At 43.6% G+C, this 27,599-nt stretch overlaps 1 long non-coding RNA gene across 1 annotated transcript; it reads left to right on the top strand.

Annotated features, from left to right (window-relative positions):
* The first annotated feature begins 344 nt into the window (after positions 1-344).
* Positions 345-25,650, top strand: LOC139931059 (uncharacterized). Its single transcript, XR_011785497.2, has 3 exons — positions 345-478; positions 6,112-6,168; positions 25,542-25,650. It is a non-coding gene; the product is annotated as an uncharacterized LOC139931059 (long non-coding RNA).
* The last annotated feature ends 1,949 nt before the right edge of the window (positions 25,651-27,599 follow it).

The raw sequence follows: 27,599 nt of genomic DNA, 5'->3' as shown, positions 1-27,599 counted from the left end.
CAGACATTAAATAGCCAGTGCGATAGTGCAGGCTGCAGAGCCAGGCTGGTTGTATAACGGGCTTCACCTCAGCTGAACTTGACGCATCTGGTTCATCGGCGGCGCAGGACGCACGGCGCAGTCTGCAGCCTGTCTGTCCCCACTGAACCGAGATGGATGGCCGGGGAGGGAGAGAGATACAGAGAGAGAGAGGGAGAGAGAGAGAGAGAGAGAGGGGGGAAATACAACTCTTTGATGGCCCGGTAGCCACTGTCGGATACCGTGTCCTATATCTCCAAAATGAAGGCTTCCCTCTCTCTCTCTCTCTCTCTCTTGCAGTCTGCAAATATTGTCGCCTTTCTGTTTTTTTAAATTTATTTTCTGGTCCAGACGCATCAGAGAAGGCGAAGCTCCGTCTAGGAAATAAAACCCGCGGACATGGAGTTGGACACCCGGGGGGAAGATACCGTCTCCAACTTGAACTTGAGCCCTGTGGTCGGTGCGTATAATCCTAAATTTACCTTTCTCCTTTTGTGACACGATTTACATGGGTTTATATTTGCGATATTTTTTTTTACGCGTACGCATGTAGCGACATTTCCCCTGCAGACTAGGTCAGTGGATATTGACACTGTTTTGACTGAAATGATCCACAGTCCTCGGGGGGGAAGTTTTCCAGGCTGTTAAAAACGCGCTTTCGGAATAACACAGGCTTAACATAATCGTCTGTAAATTTGATAACAAGTCCTAAACACCCATTAGTCTTTATGGGAAGATGAGATGGTCGCTACACTGTAAAATTCCCTCTCGCAATACAAGAAAAGAGGTCGCTTTTTCGTGCCCTAGTTTTCCTTCATAGAGAGGCATAATCTTCCTCTTTGTTGTCCCCGATGCAAACACAGATAGGCACCAGCAGCAAGGCAGATCACGTTAATCCAATGGAAAATACTGCTGGCTCTCCAAATGAGCAATTTGTAGGATTTCAGTAAAACGTGCCTTTAATTAGAATAACAGTGTCTCCGAGCTGTTCACTCTGAGATAATCAGTAAGACATGAGAACATATGGTATAATTGTGTGGTTTCCCCTGATGTGTTACTGTGGTTTCCCTCAGAGAAGTTTTTGATGAAATTAATGCTACTCATTGAAATCTGAGAGGATCAAACACACCAGTAGCTGAATGTATTTTTAATGGTTAAAAGGCTGGAGCTTTTCTGTGTGAACAGCGAGTGTAGCCTTTGATACAGTAAAATATATAAAAAAGGACCTCAATTTAGTTTCCTTTGAGGGATGAAAGTGAGTGTATATGATATTAATATTATATATATTACTTGTATATTTCAGTGTGTGCTTGAGGGGGAATCTTGGACAGTCACAACAAGAACTGCACATTCACCAGGTAGGACGAGTACATTTTGAAAACTAAGCAACTAACAAGTGGTTTAAAGAGTCATACAGAGGGAATTCATCATGTAAAGGTTTTCTTCTTGTGGAAATAGATTGTTATTCATTGATAAAATTACCTAAACAATCGTAGTGGGAAAGCTTTATGCTCCGTGCAACTCAGAAATAAATATTATCACACTGCATGTAAGATCATAGAAATAGAAATCACATCGACTTTCGACACATCGACACACAGCATTTAACTTCCCATTGTATCTGCAAAAGCCTACGCCTTTGCAACACATTGCAACACATCTCCCGATCTCATTTGCGAGAATACGCTTTTCGTATGTGTTCAGACGTTTTCTCTTAGCGGCTCGTCTCGGTTCAGGCCAAAGATAACGTTCAGCTGGCTTCTCCTGCGGCTGCTTTCACCCAAAGCACCGCAGCACACATCCGCACCTTCAGCTCAGCACAAGTCAAAAGTTTAGAAGTGGCACACACACAGTTTATCTTTGGGGTTGTTCGTCCTTTCAGATCATCTCTCCCATCCTGCACATCTGGCCGTGTGTTTTGCTGTGTGTGTGCGTGTGTGTGTGTGTGTGTGTGTGTGTGTGCTCTCAAGGCCTCGTCTGAAGGCTGGCTGGCTGGCTGGCTGGGGGAGATTCTGCTCATGCTGGAGTGTCAATCGAATTGCAATGCAGCAATGTTTCCCAAGAAAAGATTCTGGGCTCTGTGTTGGCTGACAGAAACTTGGCGTTGTGCTGTTACCACATTCTCTCTCTCTCTCCCTCTCTCTCTCTCTCTCTCTCACTGGAAAGAGGAACAGAGCAGTCAGAAGCCAAAATATGAACTGGGTCAACATGACCTGTTGGCCGTGGCCCTCAGTCGCGAACACAATCTCTGATATGATGTATTAATGCCGCCTCGTATTGCATGTTTATAAAACGCAGTCGCCGCTATAAACAGGAAAATGCCATTGTGCCTTTGAGAAAACGGAGCAAAAACACAGGTGGCCCTCAGACAATGGACCGGGGCTCGTTTGTCCACCGTGAGTCAGTGGGACAGGAGAAAGACTGAAGATTGACGTGATTACCGTTTGACTCGCCTCGCCGCTCCGCAGCACAGAACCTTAGGAGGTTTGCAATGGCCGACACGAGGAGAGGAGAGGCTCTGATTCCCCCAAATTTTCTCTCATTGGCTTTCAGAACGGTGTCTAGCATTGTCCCATCCTCCCTCCCCTCCCCTCCCCTCCGTTCCCCCTCAACCCCACCACCCGTTCTCGCTCTACCCCTCTTCTTGTCTCTCTCATATCTCACGCAATTGATTGAAACCCTAAACGCCAAGATCAGACCGAGCGCAATCCATCCTTTCTGTGAATAGTTGATTGGATGTGATGACGTTGTGGCGTGTTGTTTCTTTAAGGGCATTTCAGGTCATGGGGAAAGGGGAGGGGGGTGGGGGTGGGGGGGGTGGGGGTAGGGGGAGGTGCGAGGCTGATACTGCACTGTGGCGTGTTCTGCTGTCCCGTCCTGTACTATCCTGTCCTGTCCAGAGCTGCGTTGTACAGCAGCACAGACAATCCTGTCGCTCCCTAATCAGGTCATCCGGCGTTTTAAGAATGTGTGCACGTAGCCGCTTCACTGTCTGTCTGTGAGGGGCGTTCAAAGGTGTTTTTCTGTTTTTTTTTACCCAGCAAACCCTTCTTCTTTCATTGTGTGTGTATCTGCGCCGCCTCGTCATGTTCTAATCTGCACAGATGGACGTGTATTAACAGTAGGAGCAGTGGGCGTCTGTCACCGATTATTTCAGTTTTTTTTCCGGTATTATTAATATGGCAAGGCATGGGCAGCCAGGAGTGCGTGTGTGTGTGTGTGTGTGTGTGTGTGTATGTGTACAGTATGCACACACGCACATGCATGTGTGCGCGCATGTTTGTTTGCTCTAGTGTGCCTGCGATGTCCCCACCACACACTTTACGTTTTAAATCTCTGCGCGTCTCAGTGCAGGGCATTTAAGTGCTTGACCTAATTTCTCTGGCAGCGAAGAATCCACTAGTGAAGGCCTTCCTCTGTGTGTGTGTGTGTGAGTGAGTTTGTGTGTGTGTGTGTGTGTGTGTGTGTGTGTACGTGCGCACGCGCGTGTTGCTCTGGGTGTTTCCTCCTTGCCTTCTAACAGGAAGCTGATGTGGAGTTCAACTGAGGACAGGGAAAAGGCCTTTTCTTTCCACTGTGAATCATTTGAGAGAGAGAGAGAGAGAGAGAAAAAAAACGAAAAAAAGAGGAGAGAAAAAAAGAGACCAGGCCCCTGCACTGATTCAACCCTCTGCAATCTGGCCTGCTTCTCTCTCTCTCTCTGTGTCGCTGTGTCTCTGTGTGTGTGTGTCCCTCTCTCTCTCTCTCTCTCTCTCTCTCTGTGTGTGTCTCTCTCTCGCTAACTCTCTCTCTCATTCTATATGCCTTATTGTCTATTTTGGCTGAGCAGACAGTTTTTTTTTTCTCTCGCTCTTTCTTTTTCTTCCCGCTCTACCTAGGTAACATCTATTTTTTAGAATATACAGCAGTGATCGGGAGCGAATCAGTGGGTTTACGGAGAGTTCACGAGTGCTGTGAGAAGACAGGAGAGAGGGAGAGAGAGAGAGAGAGAGAGAGAGAAAGACAGAGAGGGAGGGGGAGAGAGAGACAGAGAAAGACAGAGAGAGAGAGAGAGAGGAAGGGAGAGACTAAAAGCAAATGAAGCAGGCCTCTGTGGGGAGCAGTGCAGGTTCTTCCGGTTCAGTTTTAACATTCCCACAGCAGAAAGAGGCTGGCCCATGTTATGTACTTAGGAGGAAAAAAAAAACATAAAACACCTACTCACACCATACCACGGCCTTTATTACTGCTAGTGTGGGGGCTAAATACAGAATCCTCAAGCCTTTTATATACCTTAAAGCCGAGTTTTAAATCTGGTGTAGTATGGAAAGAGCAAAACGATCCAAACCCCAAAAATAACTATCTGCTGTTGCCCTTATTATAAGCCCCTCTGGATAAGAGCGTCAGATAAATGCCTCAAATTTTTACATTTCACTTCACAGCCACTCTACCAGAGAACAAACCTGATTGAAAGCTTTTTATAATTATCATCTCACTCCCATCCCAAAACTGTTTCCAGTCTTGCACAGATTCACTTGGTTTGAGAGTTACAGAGTCTGAGTTTGTCCTTCGACTAATGTCATATTGGATGACACTTGTTCCGAACGTTAAATACATCCCAGTGAAATGTTGAAAATGATGAAACAGCATGGCCTTAAACCCTGATGGGAGAAAATCCCACCTTCAGGGTTGTGAATGCTTTCGTGTACCTAATATGGATTTTTAGGAATTAAAATTAAAAAAAAAAAACGTTGCAATCACATATCTAATGAACTGAAAACTGCTCAAATCTCTCTTGGATAGTCAGTAGCATTGAAGGCAAAATAGAGTCCAGATGTATTGCAGCTTAAATACAACTATTATGCCAAGTTGATGTGCTGGAGACAACAAAATGGAAATGGATAAAGATGCAAAAGTCATACGACCTTCAAAACCTTATAAAAAATGAATTAATAACTGTATTTATATAGAACTTATCAAAACATGCTTCACGGAAATAAAAAACAGAGGTTCACATGTTATAATAGTTTTCGGCTGCTCAGCCGCATTCATATGTGAGCTGTTTTGCTAAATCTTTAACTGTTTGTACCGTATTATGTGAGTATCTGCAAGAATTCTCTAGACTGTAGTGGGACAGAGTGTTGTTAGTGCAGCAGCACAACAGAAATAGTCATGAATACGGTTTTAGAAACACATTCAGCAAAGAATAGCAGAGACGATGCACTCGTTGGGTTTATTATCAATAAACTGGGCTGTGCATGGGATATTGCTGCAAAACCTTGTTACTCCAAATGTGGTGTTTTCCCTGCTTTTATTTGTTGTGTGTTGAGGGGAAGTCGGGCTGGCAGGGTGGACTAATCGTTAGAGAGATCGTCCTTCAGCTGGAGGACCTGCCTCCACCCTGCCCAGGTGCCCTTGAGCAAGACGCTGAATCCCCACCAGCTCCAGAGGCGTAGCTGTAGCTCACCCTGCCCTCTGACCCCTACAGAAATCAATAAAGTGTATTATTATTGTATACACTGAATGTACAAAATATTAGGGACGTCTTCCTGATATTGAGTTGCAGCCTCTTTTGCACAATCTACATCTCAGTCGTCTCAAAGGTTAAAAATCCTTCTCTAACTCGTCTGCTTCTCTTTATCTACATCTCCTCCTTTGTGATTGGTTTAGATTTAATAAGGGAAATCAATAAGGGATAATGGCTTTTACCTGGATTCGCCTCATCAGTGTGCTTCATGTAAAGAGCAAGTGTCCCAGATATTTTACACATAACAACAACAACAATAATGATAATAATAAATTCAAATACTTCCTGTAATTTAAAAAAAAAGAAGAAGAAGAAGACATAATGAATTCCTAAAAAGCCGGCCCTCCGTCTGACAGCAATGACATGTTAACACCAAAAATGTTCCAGTGAGATTGTCCGGTGCCCAGCTGGTACTGGCAAAGTGTGGGAAAACAGCGTCTATAAAAACTGCCAGTCTGCTGCACGTCCTAATGAATTACCGATCTTGGTGATTTTTTCGTGGTGCAAGCAGAAACACTGGCGCAGCGACGCTCCATGGTGTTGATTTGTGATTTGGCTCTTTTCTCTGTCTGTTGTGTTCGGTGTAGGGCGGCAGAGGAGACCGGCGGAGGAGGAACCACAAGGCTTCGGCCACTGCATTGCAGGTGAGCTCATGGAGACACGAAACAGTGGCATACACGAAAGGCACTGCGCGCGCACACACACACACACACACACACACACACACCTCTATTCAGCCTGTATGCAGAGGAAGACCCGACATCTTCCTTACGGGGTGAACGCAATAACATTTTGGCGCATAAACATTTTAAGTTTCACTCTTATTGAGAGTGACTTGCAGTGAGTGCCACAGCAGAATAAGATTTAATACCTAGTTCACCAAAAATTACAAGCAACCAATAGAAAGAAGCGTCAGGAGCTACAGCGCCTGCACAATATTCCCCTGACCGTGTAAGAGAGAAGTACTAGGAGAGGAAATTAAATAAGAAGTGAGGAGAGAGATAGAAGGGGTTTTAAGAGCAATTACAGTGAGGAGAGAGGATGTGATTCACTGAGGAGAAGGTGATGTGAGATGCATCTTGAAAACACTTCATTAGAAACCTTTTTCCTCCAAAACTTCAACTTTTCAAGAAGTGTGGAAAAGCTTTTATTTCTTTATCAGTGCATGCAGTTTTTTTTTTCATATTACAGTGTATTTTTAGTAGTATTTTTAACAGGTCGGATTGGTCCAAGGGTCACGAAACACGTTCCACATATTATGAATAATGCTGTGTGCCAGTTAAATTTAAAAAGTTGGCAAAATATTTGGTCCCTAATATGAATTTAAAGGTGTTTGTCTTGATGCTTCTTTCTTGGCCAGGTTTCCCTTGAAAAAGAGATTCATAATCTCAGTGGGACTGACCTGGTTATATAAAGATTAAATAATAAAATAAAAACAGACTATGAATCTAGACAATAAATAGTTCTTCATATTTCTAAATCTGTTTTGAGACAGAGCGCACTCAAAATTTAATACAGACGTTGGTCACCCTTCTTCAGCACTTTTTCAACCAATACAGCAAAAAAAAAAGAAAGGATGGGTCTGTGAAACTGGGCTTTAATAGCAAGACAGACAGTAAGAAGATGAACGTTTAATCTGACAGATTCTGTCTAATGTTGCAATACGCCATGGTATATATTTAATAGGCTGCAATAAGTAGAATCGGGTGATCAAATCTGAGCGATGAGCAGATTCTGTCCAGCAGTGCCATCAGTTCCCAGCAAAGAAGAAACATGCCTGCCTTCGGTTTTGGAATGCCATAATTGTGTGGGAGAGTTAGGGGGATTTGAACATAGTGGATTTTACGCACGGAGACTCTCTGGGAAGAAATGAGATGGTTACATTGTAATTTCTGATTTTTATTTCCTCCATGGAGTTGATTATAACAACATGACGGTCTTTTAGTCCTCATAAATCAGAACATTATGTTGCAGTCATGAAATTGATGCTGTTTCAAAGTGGTTTTGACTTTGCCAGTTGTGAATGAGTAAATTTTGACTCAATAAAAGATAGCTTCGGTTATCCACAGGCCTGAAAATGCTGGATTAGGAGTTAAGGGAAAATGATATATGGCTTGTTGTTGAGTGAAATCGGTGACAACAGTGTCATATTGACGTCCGTAGGCTTAGAGACTAGAGCCTAATAACTAGAGAGTCAAGAGTCTGACTGAACAACAAGCTTTCTCAGCATGAAGACTTTCTAACTCTACCTGTCTCTGGCCCGGGTCAAATCCTACTTGCAAGCAGTTTTTAGTGTTTGTTTTAACTTGCATGCACTACCGGATGGGTGGAGTTTATTGCATCAGGATAATTCCAACAGTGTAAGGTAAGCTGTCAATCTCACAAAAGTGTATTAAATTCACTTAAAATGATTTTCTTGCGGAGGGCGTCCTGGTGACATATCATGTACCTGCTACATCCTGGGTTCAAATTTGGCCTGGGATCTCTTTCCCATCTTTATTAAGATTAAGATTAAGATTGCACTTTATTGATCCCTTAGGGGAAATTCAGGAAAATTATTGTCTCTCTCTCTCTCTCTCCTGTTAACTATCAAATAAAGCAAAACTAGTCTTATAAAAAAACATTTGTCTAATTTACAGCAGCTATTTTATTGTCCTATTTGTTCAAACCCTAAAAAAAAGCACCTAAGTAGGCTAACACAAACCATAAAAAAAGTATTTGCGAATACTGTTTGCCCCAGGTCTAGTCCGTCTTCTCTCTCTCTCTCTCTCTCTCTCTCTGGTGTTTCTCTCCCCTCTCCACTTCCTCTGCCTCTCTCCCTGCAGAGTTTTAGCTCATGTGTGACCTCTGCAGGTGTCACTTCACATGCAACATGGCCAAGAGACCCAGATCAGGATCTGGGATCAGCTTACGTTCTTCCAAAGCTTACCACCGAACATGAGAAAATCAAACATAATACTGACCTCAGGCAGTCGACAGAATTTTTAGTTTAGGAGTTTCATTCCAAAAATAAGCACCATTTGAACATTTTGACTCTTATTGCCAGCATGAAAATGTCTCAATATGGGATATTTTTGAGGTTATGCATCTGTTTAAAAACCAGTAAATTTTAAGTATATGTTTTCTTCCCCCCCCCCCCCCCCACATACTGTGTAGATAATGCCGGGTAACATATCTTTTTCCCAATATGGACTTACAACCAGTGATGTAGTGGTACAGTAAACATACACTGAATGTACAAAATATTATGAAATACACTGATGAGGTGAATTCAGGTAAAAAACATTATTATTAAAAGCCATTAAACCAATCACAAAGGAGGAGATGTAGATAAAGAGAAGCAGACGAGTTAGAGAAATATTTTTAAGCTTTGAGACAATTGAGGTGTGGCTTGTGCAAAAGGGGCTGCAACTCAATATGAGGAAGATGACCCTAATATTTTGTACATTCAGTGTATAGTATGAAGTTAGATCGTAAACATTTATATTAGATTTGAAAAGATAGGTAAACTGAGTTAGGGTGGGTTTACCCTCCGCTGCATCCCTACTTTCGGAATAAAACCCTTCATTTGACTTAACTAGTGTAGTGGGCAGCCTCCCACTGATCAGGTGTTGTCCAGATGTGCTGGTGAGAGCCATCCTCAGGCTCCTACTAATCTCCTGTTTGGAGGGAAGGGATAGAACAAGAAAGCCCTCCGTGACTTGCAAGGGCCTAATGTACTGTACACTGTTAAAAAAAAAAAATAATAATGCTTTCAGTGTCTCAAATCGGGTAATCCAGATTCATCTTTGTTTTACAGAAACAGCATCCTTGTCTCCCATTTGTAGTCAAATTACCTGAATTGGGTGCTGACCCCAAACTGAAATAACCAAAATAAGGAAAGTCTATGTCCAGTCTATATACAGTCTATGTCCTACACACATACACCCTATCATGCTTCTTCTTCTCCTCTCCTTAAGTTTGTATGGCATTTTGATGGAAGCTTTCATCCAAAACCCCTTACAGTGCCTTGAGTGCGTACATAATTAGCATCAGTGACTGCGTTTACATGCATGAGCATTTCGTTTTTAACCCGGTTACTCAAGTAACCCAGTTTTGGGTCGACGCATGTAAATGTCATAACTCATACTCCGATTATGAGAAACCCGGTTAAGATGCCTTATGATGGCTTACTCCCATATTAAACAGGTTATTGTGCTTGTAAACAGCTCCTTTCATTTTTGGTTTTTGATGTCTGTATAAACTCAGACTGGGTACATTTTGATTGTAACACAAAACATGGCAGCAAGCAGTAGTCTGTTTACCATTACTATTAATATAGGGATCATTTCTTTCCCCTGTATTAGAAGTAACCTGCTGCTCAGTCAAAGATGGCAGCTGGCGCCCGCATCTTTATCATACTATTTTCTGGCAGACCGTTCTGTGTGTGGGCGCGACACCTCAGGTGGACGGGAATATTGTGTTAATTGGTTTATTAATGGCAACAGGGAGACTCAGTTGCAGGGTATCAAAGGTGCATGTAAACAGCTTAACCTGAATGAGATCTTCACCAGAGGAGTATGGCTAATAGCCGGGTTGCTCTGTGCATGTAAACGTTTAGCCAGCGTCTGCAGTGGGAATGAAACCCCTAACCCCGGCAATGTTTGTGCCATTTCCTCCCAAATTTAGCTGCACAGGAACACAGGTTTGATCTCTGCATGCTGCTGCTGCTTCCTGCCCCTCTACTCTCTCTTTACCACTTGGCCTCTATCTTCATTTCCTATTCTATACCCCATGAAAGAAAAAAAGTAGGGTATGATATGAGCCAGAGGGAGACACCGACTCCCCTTCCCAAAAGCAAAGGTGGATTAACGGGTGTCAGGAGCACGCTTGATATCACGGACGGTTCAGCTCCATTGGCGTCCAATTAGAAAGTATTACATACAAAGTAATTATAGGGTAAAGTTCAGCGCACTGTAACGGTGTTTGTGATTTAGTAAGGGGAGAATTACAGCGCAGGTGTAGGGTAACTTCATCTTTGTTCGGAGTGTGTGTGTGTGTGTGTGTGTGTGTGTGTTCATTGGGGGGTCGTGAAGGAGAAGTAATGAGAGTGGATGGTTGCTCTCCACCAGACAACCAGAATGAACCGTGCAATGGTTAAAAGAAACCCTCTCCCTCTCTCTCTCTCTCTCCCTCTCTGTCTGTCTCTCTCTCTCTCTCTCTCCCTCTCCCTCCCTCTCTGTCTCTCAGACTGGGGGCTGCCCTGCCTCCACACAGCCCTCGGCCACCGATGCATTGTGGCCCGGGGCCTCATTTGAATGGGCCTTTAGTATTTTGTGTGAACAAGTCAGCGCCATTTGCATTTGTTCCAGTCACAAAGGTTTAACAGGTCAATAGGGACTCCCTGGCAGAAAACTAACACGCCAGGGCACCTTCTTTTTCCTCCCTCACGTCTCCTCCATCGCTGTGGTTGTCAGGCACCCAGCTTGTCCCGGTAGTATGTAACTCAAGCATGTGGTGTATATGTGTGTGTGTGCTTCTGTGTATAAGTGTGTGTATGTGTTTTAGGACATGATTGGTGCCGGTGGGGTGCAGGGTCAGAAAAGGGGACCTAATAATCTCGAGGCTATACTGACAAAGGTTTAATTAACATACAACTTATAGCTGCAGCTTGTTCGAATGACAGAGGGGGTTTGTTTTGTGTGTGTGTGTGTGTGTGTGTGTGTGTGTGTTTGAGAGAGAGACAGAGAGCAGGGAACTTAAACACACACACACACACACACACACACACACACCTACACACACACACATATACAAGCACATTTGTGTCTGTGGTCCTGCAGAGTTTCATTTCCTGAGCCTGGAATATTAACTGTCTTAATAAAATTTGTAACATGGTGCTGAACAAAACGCAGCGATTTGTGGGAGCTAATTGCACCTAAACGGCTTCACTGCAAGTGCGGCGACATGACAGTGTGCATTGTGCCGGTTATAAAGAGATACATTACACTTCTTGAAGGGATTTTAGTTTATTTTTCTTCACTAGGCACTTGACACAGTAGGGAGAAAAAAGTCTCTGGTTTGGCACTTTGCAGCTAACTGAAAAAACTCTATATTAGCATTTTTAGCATTCCTCATGAAAACGAATGGGTGACGCTAGCTTCAGCACAACAAGCTAGCTTAGGGCTAGTAGCAATACTCAAACTCCTTGTTTTGAAAGGAGTGCTAACAATGTTAACGTGACATTTTTTTGAACTGACTGCCAACACAGAAACTTTTTCACCACAATGATGAGTGATTGGGGGAAAAAAAGAAACTGAACTAAACTAAAAATCAAAATGTGAAGGTATCCCTTAAAGGCATACCACTAAATACAATAAGGTAATTTTCAAAGTATTATAGCCTAGCTCACATTATAAATGATATCTCTAATGGGACAGCTACTAATTTTATTAATTAGTATTAGGGCAGTTGCTAATTTACTTCATGAACATAGACACACCATGTTATTAGCCTGCGATAAAAGCTTCTAATGAGTCAATCACATTAAAATGAAGCCACTGTAATTCATTACAGCTGTGTGCCTAAGTAAACTGTTAGCACACCTTAGCCTACTAATTTGTCTGCGGAAGTGCTTTTTGCAAAGCCATTACACTAAATATGAGCCCTGATATTTTAGAACAGGTCTTTTTTTTTTTTTTTTTTTGCCCGCATTTGAGCGAAATATCTAGTGAGAACAGTCTATCCTCTCATTAAAGATTTATTGTTATTTTCGGAGGCATGGCAGAATCGACTTTTTATGGTTCTATTTCCTTCTGAGTATGTGTCGCTCATGTGGCTTGCTTGGGGCTTTCAAATCCCGAGCCAACGCCACTGTCAAAAAGTATTTCTGCACTCAACATGTCATATACTTAATGATATTTTTCGTAATAGCCTCACCTAATATATAAATGAACAGGCCGCTTGCACTTGAAATAATACCAGAATAATAGCATTCTACCGGCGTTTCCATCTATGTGGGTTTAAAGAGCCAGCAGGGTGGCGGGGTGGCCCGGAGGTTAGAGAGATGGTCCTGCAATTAAAATGTCACAGGCTCAACCCCCGTACCAGCCAACGCGTGTCCGTCAACAGCCACGTTTTCTGTTGAAGCGTCCTCGAGCAAGACACCGAACCCCTACCTGCTCACTCACTGCAAGGCACTCTGGGTAAGAGCGCCAGCCAAGTGCCTAAAATGTGAATATAAATTAGCAGCGTCACACTTTCCACATTGTCGGCAGCTTTAACAGCTATATATATATATATATATATTTTTTTTTTGGTCATATTTTACAATGTGCCGCCTACTTGTTAGGCATATAACAATATGTCATAGGCAGTTACAAAAACCCACAACCCTTTGTCAGCCTCCCTCATCGCCCTTTTTATTCACAATGTAGTTTTGTCAACAAGTAGGATAATAATCCTCAACATACAACATCAAACATGATTGGTATTTACCAGACTGGTATGCCCAGTATGCATTATTTATATATTTTGTGTGGGGTGAAACTCCACTCCCTAGTTCTTCAGTATTGTAAAAATACAGGTGTAGGAAGATAGTTTCTCTTTTGAAACAGTGTGCAATATATTTTAATTTTAGATTGTCTTTAAATACAGTTGAGCTGTATACTTCTGGTTTTGTTCATATCTAAAGCAGCATCCTTGTTTGTTTTTTCCTCATTAATGAAACATCCTCATTTTATGTAATACAAGATTATTTCAGATATAAAATATTAAATTGACCCAGTATAGCTTAAGCATTATTCTACCTGTGTCAGATTTTTATGGAAGGTGGGGCATGTTAATGTCCTGTGTCCCCAAAATGAAAAAAAAGGGGTTTCTTTAAAGTAGATGGTGTACAAATTACTTTTCTTGGAGGAAAGCTGATGAAACTTTCCCTGATCCAAGTCGTTCCTGCTCCTGAGAGTCTGAACTCCTCTCTTAAAGTTGCTTCCAGGCCTCAGCTTATAAGAAAAGCCCTCATTCCCCATACCCCCAGTAAACCAGAAATACTTTAATCACTATGTGTATACACTAACATGTACAGTATTAGGAATTTGCCTTGGTGACTTGGCGCATGTAACATAAATATAGCAGAATATACAGACATATACAGACATAATGTATATAGTAGGAGACAAAACAATGTACACATTATGCGCAACACACCATACACATGGTTGAAACATACACAGGTTGAATTTACACCAATACATTTCAAGTCTGAGAGAGCAGAAAGATTAGTACAGTTTAGAGAGGCATGTGGCAAACATGAGAAGTGGAAAAAATGAAATATTATGTGGCAGATGTAAGTGAGAGAGTAGGGAAAACTCTGAGAAGGATTTAGTAAATAAGTAATTGCGCTCAATTGAGCTTTTAGAGGCATGCTTACAATTGCTCCTGTCATGCTGATCTGAACTCGCCTGGACGCTGTGCTGTGCTGCGTTTTATTGCAGTGGGTTGTGTTGTGTGACCCACTGTTTGGATTTCTGTTCCATTATCTTTCAAACTTGCTGCAGTTTGGTCTCAAGTAGAGAAAAGCAAAGTAAAAACCCAGAGTTAGGTGCTACAAGCTGCTAGCTAGGCCTGTAGCCAGGCCCAGAGAGCCAGACCTGGCAGCTCCGAGGCTGCGACGTGTGAAACGCTGCACACAAAGGAGCTCGCTCCATCTGTATGCACCCTACATAGGCAGGCTTTTGTTGCAGCCGACAGGCACATGACTGCTAGCATCTTAACCCCTCGGAGCCAGCGTCTCTTTTCCCGGCTCACTAGACTGCACACTGCAGTAGGCACGACAGTCCATTATTGCTTTTTGGAGAAAAAAAAAGAAAGAAAAAACAAAACAAAACAGTGTTCTCGAGGTTTAGGACTTGATTTAAAGTGAGAGGCAATAGTTTGTTGTTGATTTATATGTTTAGTATTTTTATGGACATTCCTCTCAGTGAAAACTCCCCAAAAATGTGTTTAAAAAACTGTGTTGTTCTCTGTGTGATAGTATTGAATACAATAGTTTAGTATTAGTATAGTGTTTGGACATTGATACAAAACTTTTAATTGTTTTATAAATCTGCTAATGGAGATGTAAGACTTTTTAAAAGCAAAATAAACGGTATACATTGTTTGAAAAATTGGATGGGGGCTACATTTTTAACAATGATTTGGGGTTAATATCAAGGTCAGCCGTGAACAGGAGAAGACCAGAGAACAAAAAAATGTGCCAACAGTCCACAAAGTGTTCAGTGTTTTCACATGAAGTGTATGTAAAAATATGCAGATTTATATTTTTAGTATTTCTGAAGAGATTTATGAAGCATTAAGTAAAAGATTAGATAAAAGATGATGTGCACATTTCAGTCTAATTGCATTTTCTATTTACTACCAGAGCAGCTTTGCTTTATTTATCCGTACATTTCACATAAAGTTGTATGATAGTTCAGAAGTGAGTCAGGCAATTCCCTTTGGGAGAACTCTCTGTAAAATCCAATTAAAGATAAATCACTACTATCAAGACTCGATGGCTGCGGCAGCGACGAGATGCTCCGACCTATTAGCACTCTTTCATTTTTCAATTTTAGCATGCTACGTGGATGTCCTTGAGTAGGTCATTAAGGCAGACACACACACACACACACACACACACACACACACACACGCTCTCTCTCTCTCTCTCTCTCTCTCTCTCTCTCTCTCTCTCTCTCACAAACACACACACACACAGACACACTCTCTCTCTCTCTCTCTCTTGCACACTCACACTCAGTGAAACACACCTTTTTAATGAGATGGCGAGGAGCAACTAGTTTGTTACTATTTCATTTTACTTGTCATCATCTTTTTTTTTTTTTTAAGATACAGTAAAACCAGTGGAGAAAATTATGCATCCCATTATAATTTCATGACATTCATATGCTTAAAATGGGGATGCTTTTCTTATTAAACCACAGTGAACTACCAAGAAAAAAAATAAAAATACAAATGATGCTCCAATTTCAGGAACTTTGCTTCGCATTACTTGAATTTCCGGTTCACATAAAAATCCCTGGATGCTCTGCATTTCATATGCACTTACTCCTGTGCCTCGTGTTACACTGTGCAACCCAGACAACCCCACACGTGTGCTTGTGTGTGTGTGTGTGTGTGTGTGAGGTAGTGTGTGTGTGCAGACTTGTGGCCGATATGAAATCAAATGAACGCTCTATTTGGAGCGCTCCTAAACCCTTACTCAGCTGAATTGGATAGGTGCGAGTTAGGCGAACATGCTGTCACTCTCTGTCAGATAAGTGACTGATCTCAGGAAAAAGAAGAGAATAGAGAGGAGGGGGGGGGGGGAAGAGAGATGGCAAGGACGGGGGGGGGGGGGGGGGGGGGGGTGAGGCTGCAGTGCATTTTAAGGCAGTTAAAATAAAACATGGCTCCGCGTCTCTCTCCCCCTTGTGTGAAACGTGGGTGTACGGTCCCGGTGGGGGCTGGGGTGCGAAGGGCTCCTATCTGGGCCGAGCTAGGCCACCCAGGCCCCATCCAGGCTGCAGTGTCCCTGTGACGTGGCATTAATCTAGAACCAACAGCAGGTCCGAACCCTTTAAGAGGTGGTACCACTCCCTGAGAATCCAAGAGACCTAAAGTGGCAGTCGATAGAGCCGAAAAAAAAAAATTAAATAACGGCCGTTTATTAATGTTTGTTTCATTTATGCGGGAGGGAACCCCGAAATATGAGCAGTTAAGTAGCAAGGAATCAAGAGAGGTATGTAAGGGAGGGGAGGTAAGTTTCAACTGGTAGAAAATTTATAAAATTGATGTTCGATTTACCTTTTTAACCTGTGTGCAGCTTGCAATTTGCTTGCAGTTTTGCATGAGTAATAATGAGTAATTTCCAGAGAGGCAGCACATACAGGAACGACACAAATGCTTGAGCTGAAATGTTTCAGCCTTGAGAGCACTTGACTCCACATTCAGGACATTTTTCTTGTCTCATGTAGCATCCCACAATATTTCGATGCTTCAGTGCCTCACTATGAAAAAAGTATGTAATATTAGCTTTGAATAAGACCAAGGATTGCAGCATGTGTTTTGATGTAAATTTGATTTTACCATGCTCCTCACAGTTATTATAAATTACAGAAAACAGCCCTCGTTGCCAAGGATCAGAGTGGCGTTTCTTTGTTCACTGGGTAAAGACACTCGTAATTACATTTTTTTTAATGTCCTCGAGATGGGCAGTGGATTCTGTTAGCTAAATTAGAAACCAAACTTTTCTAATAATCCTGGCAGTGGGAAAATGACCTAGAGAAGGTAGTCTCATGGTTAACTGAAAGTGGGACGATGATTTTCCCAGAGCACTGCCCTTACTTTAATGAGAGAAGGGGTCCAAGAGGAAGAGCTGTGAAGCTGTTAGAGTGCTGCTTGTTTCGATATATTGTCTGTTTGGCTGTTTTAAGGCCGATCGGGACACTCGTGTCCAACAAGTGCAGGGCCATTTTGTCTCTCTGCTTTTCCAACCTTTGCTCTGCTCTGCTGCCGAATGGGTTCCCTCCACAGCAAAGCCTTATTTTCAGAGGTGAGTAGCTTAATGATTATCAAAGAGATACATTTAAATCAAAGCTCTTCGTGTCCTTGATAAGTGTCATTTTAAAACTGTTATTGTCTTTGCTGTGAATCGGGTTCAGAAATCCCTCAAGAACAGTTTTTAATCTTGAATGCAAATGCCAGTTTACTAATTGCTGTATCATCTCGTACATTTACAGTGTAAAAGTTTTGCAAATCATTTCTGTGGATATTAAACATAATGAATATCATGTACTAAGACTAGACAATCATGAAAAAAAGGCCAAAATAGAAGTTTGACAGGAATCATGTTGAAAAAGTTCCTCTGATGAGAGGTTGCTGTAGTGAAATGCACAGGAGAAAAGAAAATGTTTACATGTATTTAATACTTAGACTTTGAAAATGAAATCATGAAAAAGTATATAACTTATTAAAAGGTCTGCAACAACTTGCATTAGTAATATTTGCATTTGAAAATGTGGATTTTGGAATTACAGATGCAAAAGGTCTGAAAGGTCTGAAACTCAAATGCCTTTTGTTTGGTGAAAAGGCACTTTGACATGTTTCACACTCACAATGAGATGATCGCCTATTTCCTTGACAACTGAAGAATAATGTATTTTTAATGTCTGACATGTATTAAGAGATTGATATAATAATATTTTCATAAGAACGTGTTGTAGCATCGCTGCGCAATAGCCTTCTCGATACACACTGGTTTATTGCAGAGGCAGAGAGAAATTTCTTTTTCTCTTATAAGCGCGTTTTAAACTTGATTTGAATCTATTTTGTGTAGTTTTTAAAAATAGATTATATCCTAATATTTGGGCCGTAATAATAATGTATTCCTTAGTATCAATGATTATTGATGAAGCCTATAGAGAATAAAAATGTGTCTCCCTGTTTATGTTTTCAGCTTTTCTGTATTGCTTTACAGTGTTCAGTGTTCAGTTTATCAAAGTTAAATTTGTCAGGCAATTCTGTCTGCCAACAAAACCAACAAAAACAAGAATTATGTATTTTATTACTGAATTATGCAGAATCTTTTTAGAATAAAATAATTGTCCTTTTCAAGGTTTCCTTTCGAAAAAAAAAAAAAAAAAAAAAGATTTTGCTTTATCTTATTAAACCAGATTAAAAGTTCCAAATTTAATTGTCTAACCTTTTCTTTTTTGATGAAGTTACATATTCTGTCAAGCCGCTTTGTAAATAAAGTCATAAATTCATTCAGGGTTTTTAAAAATTGATTCAGGGGGGAAAAAAACATTTTTTAACCCTGACTCAATTTGCCTGCCTTTTTAAAGCAGTGAATCCTGGTTACATTGGCTCATATTATCACATTATTTACCTTGTACCTTTTAATTTTACTCAGTGTTAGAAATACTGTCATATAAACTGAGATTATTTGCTTTCCAGTACAAGTTTTTTTTTTTCCAGTAAATGTAATATATTTGTTTGTATTCAGTATATTCCATTAATAGGGAGAAAAGAAATTAATACACTCTTAGTTCAATCTCTCTTGTTTCTCTTGCTGACATGAAATTATTGCATTTCAGGATCTTTATAAACTTTGAAACAACACTTTATTTGGTCATAACATCTCTCAGGGTTTGAAAAGCATACAAAAAGCAAAAAGTAGAAATTCTTTAATATGAATATAACATGATAATACGAACATGAACATGGAATAGAAAATCTAAAGTACATTTGGAGAATTTTTTTTTCATCCATAACAGAATGCACAGGGTTAACCACTGTGTGTTTTTAGTCTTAATGTGACTGAAGGAATTTAAATCTCGAATACCTACAGTTAACTAAAGGCTTGTTTTGGCATTTGTCAAAAAATAATTGTGTTTTACTTATAGAAATGTTCGTTGTTTAGTGATCTGGCAAATTATGAGCAGTGTGTTAGTGACTGCATCACTCTAGCCGCCATGTTGTCTGCTCCTGTCCTCCATTTTGTGATTTTGTCTCTCAGTTGTTGCTTACCTGTTTTTTTTTTTTCATCAAACTTAGCACTGGCTCTGGCTCTTCAACACACCAACATGGCACAATTGTAATTTGTATTGCTTTCTCATGATTTTCAGATGTACATTTAATTTTGTATGTTAACATTATCGATCAAGTGAATTCCTTATAGCTCTCATTTTAAGAGGGAGACCAAATGTAGCTGATGTTTGAAGACATTTATATGGTGATTGTTACATATAAAATCCATTCTGTAAAAATTGAAATCTGCCAGTGAATGCCCGGACGAGTTGAAAACTGCCTAGACAGGCAAAATACCTCATAAAGAGGAGTGTGTCCTATGTAACAAAGTGTTTACTTCTTGAAACAAATTTATCCATGTGTTCAGCGCCGGCCATGTTGGTGGCTGCATGCGGCGTTAGGTTTTACAGCTCCGCAGTGCGAGCGGCCGTGACCCGCAGCCCCGTAATGGCCGCCGGGGGTCACGGAGGTTAATAGAGACTGATGTACGAGGCCCCTGAGTGACATCCCAAAGGGGATGGCCCCTTAATCCTTATTAGGCCTCTGTGTTAGTGATCCTTACCTTTCAAAGCAAACAGCACGCTCCCTTTGCCGTGGGGCCCCGGCCTGCCCCCGGCGTTACACTTCTGACCTCGGGGTCGTGGCCTTTGTTCACAGCCCTTCAGAGCCTGACCCGCGGGGTCACGGCTGTAATAGAGAAGTTGTCGAGGCGCGTGCTCCGGAGGGGCCCCGCAGCAGACCACCTCGAAGAGTAGAGGGAGCCGGCCCGGCCCGCTGGTCACCGAGAGGGAGCGGGTGTCTGTGTGTTCGCCAGAGTGTGAATGTATAGATAGCTGGAACTTGTAGGGTGAAAATAAGACAGATGTTACATGCGTGAGTCAGTAGTGTTCAGCACAGGGTCTTTACGTTGCAAATAAGACCCAACCTCTGGAATTTTAAATGCAATAAGTCATGTATTCTCAGAGGTTAATATTGCAGACGGGGTCCCGTCTCTCATAACTGGCCCGTCCAGGTGCTTCTACTTACTCGACTGCGTTCGTTTCACTGTTAACTAAAAGCTACAACCAATAAATTGAGGAAATTGCCTTTTTGGTCCCGAGAAGGATTTTAATACTTTGATTCCTTCCTGTGTCTTAAGATGAATTTTCCTCTCAGAGAAAGTTCTTTTGGCCTTTCATTTCAGCTAACCTGCTGTAATTTGTATTAAAAAAACACTTTTCTAATGTATGTTGATTAATTCAATTTTATATTGTGATTTTCCTATCTTTTCTGATTCAAATATACATGTATATTTTTGCCATTGAGCATTAATATTGGTGAAATATCGCATGTGTTGCTTGTCCCAGGCAGTCGGACAATATAGCACCAAGGGGTCTGTGCGCCATAAATTTAATCTGGGTTTGTTGAGTGGTTGTATTTGTAGTAGTGGATTCGCAGGATGATTCATAAGGATGTGAAGGCTCCTGAGGTCTGATACAGACCACTGGATCAACAGCCATATTGTTTCAGTATAACTCATTTCTACTGTGAGACATTCATTGCAGCCATCTTGCCACTGTGCAGTATGATTTTCACATCTTTGTACAAATCAAAGCTGTACAAATTTGTACAATGTGTTTTGCATTTCAGTCCTCACCCTCTTGCATCTTTATGATTTTTGAAGATTTTGAAAGACTGTCACTACACCTAATTGCTTTGCAGTAGCTCTCCTTTTGAGTCTGTTCTCCAGCTTACCATATTTCAACAGATCTGAGCAGATCTTAAAAAAAATGACTCTCACATGCATATCCGATATCAACAATGCATTATGCCTTTAAAGCACAATAAATGTGTGGCACGGCGAAGCGCAGCTCGGATTCAGCCTAGAGATGAAGCGGGCCGATAAAAAGACTGGGTTGTGGACTCTTGAAGGTGTCGTAAAGGAGGTTGTTAATATTGGAGTTTCATCAATGGCAGCATTACGCAGGCCGCTCCTGCAGGGGCGAGGCCGCGCAGAGGGCTACAGTGTCAGAAGTTGGCAGCTGAGCCAAAACCAGAGCCGTATCCTCAAGTGAACTCTCCGCGACGTACGGTGCAACAGGCTCTGCCAAGTTTTTTGAATTCCTGCCACATGTTAGATGGTAAACAACTGACTAGCAGAAACAGCGTCTTAGGTAGACGAGGAGGGCTAAGGGACACTTCCAAATGGCTGATGAAACCTGCGTTTGTTTTACATTATTGTCTGATTTATGTTTTGCATGTACTTGTAATGGTGATTTACTCATGCAGCGATTGCAATTGGTTCAAAGATGTGGCGAGATGTGACGTCACCCGGATGTCTGCCGGTGCTCGATCCGTTTTTCTCATCAACAGACAGGGATGAATTTATATCTTTATAAAGTGCAAAGAAATGTACGATTCCCTCATGTTCAAGCACTGTAGCAACCTTATCTTATCGTACTGGCGCTCGTTTTTCATGTGACTGTAGGTTTTTCGCGTCGATGCAATGTGCGTTTTTGATGCGCGGACGGTGCGGCGCAGCGCTGGCTGTGGCATTACCCAGAATACAGAGAACCTGAGTTTCATTTGAGACTCTGGAAAAGCCGAAGAGGGAGAGAGAGACAGTTAGGCAAGACAAGTGCACTGTCTCTCTCTCTCTTTCTGTCTGTCTGTCTCTCTCTGGGTCCGTCCTCCGAGGTAGAAACACACACAGCAGCGTAACGCCTTTCTCTCAGCTTCCGAGACTGGGAGTGAGCTGGGAGAGACTGCAACTACCCAAGCCGCCATATTAGTTTGCTGTTCGCTCCTACTGCGGGCTTCGTCTACTTCTCCCCAGTTAAAAAAGCCCCACATACGCACACAAAAAAATGGTAAAGTGAATAAGAAGGTTCCCCACCTTTTATTTTTTTTTTCTCAACGTTTGCAGCGGCCGCTCAGTCTCTGAGTGAGCATTAAAGACAGATTGAAATCAAGATCAGTTAGCCGTGCTCCATGATGTGAGATCCATCCGTTTTTTGGACAGTTTTCCCTTTTTCCCCTCTCTTTTGTGCGGCTGCTACTTTGGGGAGAGAGGAGGGGGAAAAAAAAAAAGTTGCCTGTGCTGAGTTCTGGGTTTCTTTGGGAAAGAGAGGAGTGGAGGGGAGGGGAATGGCGTCTAAAAGAGAGGAAGTTGTTTTTTGCCATGGGGAATCTGTTGCAAACAGCTAAGGGGCATTACAGCATTGGCCGCAGAGAGAAGTTTTGGGGAGGGAAGTCGGGTGGAAGCAGGACGAGCGTGAATAACCTTCAGCAGTCTGATGCAGAGGTTGGTAGGTGTGTGTGTGTGTGTGTGTGTGTGTGTGAGAGAGAGAGAGAGAGAGGGAGAGAGAGACAGAAAGGGTGGTGTCTGGCAAAGAAGTCACAAAATTATGTAAGAAAATGTGACCCACATTTCATCCAGATCCTCCTCAAAGCAAGCTTAAACTGAAGTCCTGAAGAATTAACACTAGCTGTTCGGCGCACGGCTGTTTACTGTATGCCATAACGGTGCTACTGAAAGGACAAGAAAGGGTGGGAGACAGAGTGGGCTGGACACTCGAGGGGGGCGGGGGGGGGGTGGGGGGTAGGGGTGTGGGGGGAGGAGGGGTGCAGGACACGAGCAGAGTCATCAGGAGAGTCCATTTTATCGCTCTGTTACTGCCCGACATTTCTCCCCTCCTTATTCGCACGCAGGACCGCCGCTCCTGCAGGTTTCGCCTTATTCGCAGCGAGGCGAGGGGTGGCCTAGTAAGGTGAAATGCGGGCGCATTGCGGTAAATATCGCAGGAATTTACAGTGCGGTTCACTGTTGCAATCGTGACCATTGCTCAAGTGCGTCTCCTTTGGTCCTGCTCCGGGGCAGTCGCACCCAGGCGCTTATCTGGCTTTGAAGACTTGCCAAAATAGTCAAAGTGGCCCGGTTTTTCAACTCATAAAAGTGTCTGTGGTCGAGAAAAGAGAGCCAGTCACGAAGACACTATTCACCTCTGTTCACCTCAGTCCTATACTTTTTTGTTTGCCTTTCTTTGCCTTTGGTTTGTTGGGTTGCCTGTAGTTGCTTGCATTGCAGTCGACCCCCTGCGACTTTTGTGAAAATGGACTCGTCTGTCGTAGAAAAATATGTGTCTGATATCACTCTGTACGGCAGCAACAGCTCAGAAATGGGAACAAAAGATGAATCTTAAAGTTAGGTGTCGAAAGTTGTTCTAGACTCCTTTAATCATCAGTGTGTGTGTGTGTGTGTGTGTGTGTGTGTGCGTGCTGTGGCTATCCTCCTTAGGATGAGTGCACTGTGTCACCACCCCGCACCCCCGCCCCCCTCCACACCCGCCTTGTGCATGCGCACGTCGTGCCGGGCCGGTGATGAAAATGCGTAGTGCGCACGCACTTCCACACGTCCCCGTTTCATCATCAGCTGAGCTCTTTCTCCTCCACTCACAGCTCTCTTCCCTCCCTCTCTCACCCCCTCCCTCTCGGCTCTCTCTTCTTTTTCTATCCATCTCTCTCTTCCCTCCTCTCTCTCTCTCTCTCTCTCTCTCTCTCTCTCTCTCTCCCTCCCTCCCTCCCTCCCTCTCTCTCTTTCTCTCTCTCCCTGGGTCCCGGCCACATGCGAGAGGGTAGACTAGGACGCTGCAGCTCTGAAAAAAAAAGAGGGGAAAAACGCTCTGCTGCTATTTCTACAGGCGGGCCCTCCCCTTCAGCTAGTCTGTGCCAAAAGAGGGAGGGATTTTTTACTACTCCCAGTCCCAGGATTTTAACCCTCTGCCTGCTCTAGCCTCTCTGCAAGATCTGCTCCTCAATATCCTGCAACAAGTGGCTTTGCTTTACTCCGACTTCGACCTTGCTGCGCCATTTGCGAAGACAATTTCGGGACCCCGTTTTCTTCTCCTCCCGGGCGCTGATCGCATGCATTCGGTGACTTTTTTTGCCGCTTCCGAGTTGTCGTCGGTAGTGTTAAAACAGGGCTGGGAGAATCAGTGGTTTTTGGTTTATGCCTTAGCGTGATGCGAAAGGCTTTTCTAGCGTGTGTGTGTCCTGATCACTCGCCATGCCTCCTTTTCTCGTGAGTGGAGATCGCGCCTTCCTCCCTCAGGCTGAGGACGAAGACGGCAGTTTGTTCTCGGCATGTTGTACGACTGTGTTGCAGCTGTCTTGATTTCATGTTACCTGTCTGCGTGTGAGGTGTCTCGATTTCTCTTTCTCTCTCTCTTTCTCTTTCTCTCTCTCTCTCTCTTTCTCTCTCTCTCTCTCTTTCCCAAAGGCTATTAGATTCACAGATGATTTCTCATGCAGTTTCCTGTGATCTCTTATCTCGTATGCCCTCTACCTTCCTCCGTCCTCACCCTTTCCTTCTCAAAATCTCCTTCTTTCGTGTTTTCTCCCCCCCCCACCCTCTCTTCCTCCACGCTCTTTCTCTGTCTCTCTCTCTCTCTCTCTCTCTCTCTCTCCCTCTCTCTTCCCCTCTCTCTCTCGTGGGCAGTCTACAGTGAAAGGGGAGCAGGAGGGCGGAGCAGTGGTGGGGCTTTTTCTGGGACAGGTGCCAATTCCAAACAAAAGACACAAAAAGCCAAAAAAGAGTGAGATGCTTCCAAACGAAAAAGAGAAAAAAAATGTTGCATGTTGCAAGAAGTGATTTGTAGCGATTACATGTGTGTGTTTTTGTGTGTGTGTGTGTGTGTGTCCGTGTGAGGAGGGGGGCAAAGTTACAAATGTGCAAAAAATATGAATATTGCAGGACTTTTTATTGCATGAGCGAGTCGCAGAGATTTTGAATTCTCTCTTTCCCCTCTCCTCTCTCTCTCTCCCTCTCCCTCTCCCTCTCTCTCTCTCGCTCCCGTGAAGGCATTTGAGTTTCGAGCGGGGAAGAGAAGGAGGGGTGGGTGGAGTTGGGAGGGGGCACAAGGAGGTGGAGCCTCCCTCCCTCACCCCCGTCCTCCTCCCTGTTGAGTCTTCTGCATTATTCATATGCCCGGGCCAGTGCTGCGATCTGACTGGCTGCCTGGCTTAGCATTCACCCGACATTCAGTGGCTCTGTTTGCTAACATTCCTCATTCAAAGCCTTGTTAACTGCCAGACGGGAGGAACACGCGACTCCATGGGAAACCCACATGGCCTCCCCATTGTGGCGGGCCCTGACAGTCTCAGACTAGGGGGTGGCAGACAGGAGAGTACGAGGGGAGCCGGTTAGTAAATATAAGAAGGCAGCAGCCCGGGTTAGGCAGGTTACCAAAAGCTTAGGGCAGGCGTTGGAGACGGGTTTAGAGGAAGGTGGCCAGATTGACAGGGTGAAAACCAGACAGAGGGGCAGACAGATGGGCAGACAGACACCTAGACGAGGCGTTCAGGCAGACAGGGAGGCTGGCAGTTTGTGGGGCTCTGAATGGAGTCTCTCGTTGGCGTGCCCGCCTACTCCTTGCAGGGAGTGCAGAGCTGTGTGACTGAATCAGAGCTCCTTCTCTGCCCTTCTCCACAGAGAGGATATGTGGACGTACAGTGTGGAGCTACCGAGGGATCCGGCACAATGGACCGCCGGGATTTCTACTCTTTACCCCGCTAGCTGATGGATGTGTCTGCCAGTCGCCCTCAAGTCTTAGTGGGTGAGTCGGAGGCTGTGTGTGTGTGTGGGTTAAGTGTGGGTGTGGAAGTGTCTGTGTGTGTGCGTGCGTGTGTGTGTGTGTGTGTGCGAGTGCGAGTATGCATGTGTGCGTACGTGTGCGTGAGCGAACGAGGGAGCGTGCACACATACAGACGTTTTGTGACAAAACTAGCAACACAAACAGGAAACAAACGCCAGAGAGTGGCTGCGTTTGACTCCGTCCTTGTGTTCCTGTGTGTGAGCGTCATGCCTGGGTGTCGTTTCATTCAGTCTGTCTGCAACACGACTATCCAGAGAGAAGCGACTTCACTAAATATAGGCAAACCAGGGGGAAACGTGGCACGGGCTTTGAATTTCAGACGAAACGGAGCTAATCTCTCTCCGAGTACATTCTTACCTGCAGTTTGCGCTGTAGGTCGGCCTTTTTGTGGGTGTTTGTGGGTGTTTGTGTGTATGTGTGTGTTCGTGTGAGAGAGAGAGAGAGAGAGAGAGAGAGGGAGAGAGAGAGAGAGAGGGAGAGAGACGGTTTTGGAGGGAGCAGAGAGGGACTAGTGCTGTAATGCTGGGCCGAGGGCCAGACAAGGCCTGCTACACAAGGCCGTGCCCCACCACAACGCTCCCTCTCTCTCTCCTTTTCTGTCCCCCGGTCAGCTATCACAAAACTATCAACCGCTATTCTGACAACGAATTTGCTCTTGAAACCGCATTTCGACGAATATGTCGGAGGTTTACGTTTTGTAGTGGGTTAAACGTCTGAAAATAGGCCATTGCTGACACGTGGCCACACATCGCTTTAATATAGCACGAACGGGCCTATTCAAGGTGCAGTTTATTTTTTGTCACCGCTCGTCACCGCTCGAATATGAAAGGTTCGTTTTCGTATTTTTCAATTTTCCTTAACATTTGAACACAAGAAAAAACGTTTGAAGCCGTTAAGTTGTGGACATTTCTTTTCTTTATGCGAGTTATATGGTTTAAAGACTGTTTCCAAAGCAGGGAAACCTAATTATGCAGTATGTGGGGTGTATCTTTCGAAGGGAATAGGAGGGTACGCGATTATAAGAATTAATAAAAGTTCTAGAATCATTTATATTAGTTTCACACCTGCTCTATTCCCGAGGAGGAATATCAACTCATATTTTCAATGTGTTATATCTTATTTTTGGAAAATTCAATGCGCCGCACCCTTTTTCGATGCCATTCGACGCCGTGCCCATCGATTCGTACCCATCGATCGGTTTTTCGCACAAGCGCTAAGTGAAACCGGATGCTTTCTCCCGCTGTTCGCCGAGTGTGTGCGGTGGCACGTTGAGCACCTCAGCGGATTCGAATCGACCCTGACCAATAGGTAGGAGTGGAGGCAGTATGAGTCATCACAGATAGCTCTAGTCATCCCACCTACATCGTACGTTTGACAGCCTATTCATCCACCGCACCGCCAGTACAGCGCCTGGCGCGAGCTCCGCCATCGCTGCCGCTCCAGCAGGAAACCCTGACGTCGATCCCGCGCTTGACGCTACGAAAACGCTCCTCGGAGACCCTCGACCGCCTGGAACGATGAGTTGATACGTCAGCACGTCGAGCGGTAACGCGTCAGTCCAGGACACCGATCACCAGGCAAAGTCAAGCTGTAGAAATTCGCCACAAGAGTCAAATGAAGGATATAATTCTCTTCTCTTCTCTTCTCTTCTCTTCTCTTCTCTTCTCTTCTCTTCTCTTCTCGTCTCGTCTCTTCGTATGCAGATAGAAAGCGTAAGATAATATTTGTGGTGTGCCTTACAGCCCTTGACAATCAAAAGCCCTTCAGGGAAATGGAGAGAGACGCTGTTTAATCCGTGTTTTGTAACTTGGAAACTGCGTTGATCATTTCGTATGCCTTAGAAAAACATTGAAAATGTTTTATAGTGTTTTCCCCCGTGGACATAGATAGGTTTC

Source organism: Centroberyx gerrardi, chromosome 24, assembly GCF_048128805.1.
Source record: "Centroberyx gerrardi isolate f3 chromosome 24, fCenGer3.hap1.cur.20231027, whole genome shotgun sequence".
Lineage (NCBI taxonomy): Eukaryota > Metazoa > Chordata > Actinopteri > Beryciformes > Berycidae > Centroberyx > Centroberyx gerrardi.
Note: the sequence above shows the minus strand (reverse complement) of the source record. Positions and strands in the feature narration are given on the sequence as shown.